The sequence below is a fragment of the Meleagris gallopavo genome, chromosome 2 (genome assembly GCF_000146605.3).
Source record: "Meleagris gallopavo isolate NT-WF06-2002-E0010 breed Aviagen turkey brand Nicholas breeding stock chromosome 2, Turkey_5.1, whole genome shotgun sequence".
Taxonomy (NCBI): domain Eukaryota; kingdom Metazoa; phylum Chordata; class Aves; order Galliformes; family Phasianidae; genus Meleagris; species Meleagris gallopavo.
The window spans coordinates 66998930-66999369 of record NC_015012.2 but is presented as its reverse complement, the minus strand read 5'-3'; the positions used below and the strand labels follow the sequence as shown (position 1 = coordinate 66999369).

At 37.5% G+C, this 440-nt stretch overlaps 1 protein-coding gene across 1 annotated transcript in view; it reads left to right on the top strand.

Annotated features, from left to right (window-relative positions):
* Positions 1-440, top strand: part of PRDM1 (PR/SET domain 1) — a 690597-nt gene that overhangs the window by 380990 nt on the left and 309167 nt on the right.

The following is a 440-nucleotide window of genomic DNA, read 5'->3' as shown; positions in this document are numbered from 1 at the left end:
TATATATATATATATATAGTAGTATTGCTAGTTGAGGATGTCAAAATAGAGAATCCAAAGTCATATCAAAACTGTAGTGGAAGATGGAAGTAGGACAGAACAGTAACAGAGCATCAAGAATAGAGTAACTGACCCAGTGAGCAACTGAAAATCTCCCTGTGTGCTGCAGAGTTGATGCATACATCAGTTGCCTCCACAACTGTTTAAAAATTGATGTGTCTGAGCAATTTCACTCTTGGAAGTGTAAGCCCCTTTTAACCTCTTGGCAATGAAATCGTTACGTACAGAAATAATGCTTTAGGCCGCTTGCACAGTCTCACACCTCATTAAGATATCTGCATTCAAATATTTGCAGCAATATGTAAAAAATAGTAATAATTTGGCAAGCAATGTAGAAAACGGGGTTTCCCTGAGAACTCGTCTGTGATTTGCTGAGTAAT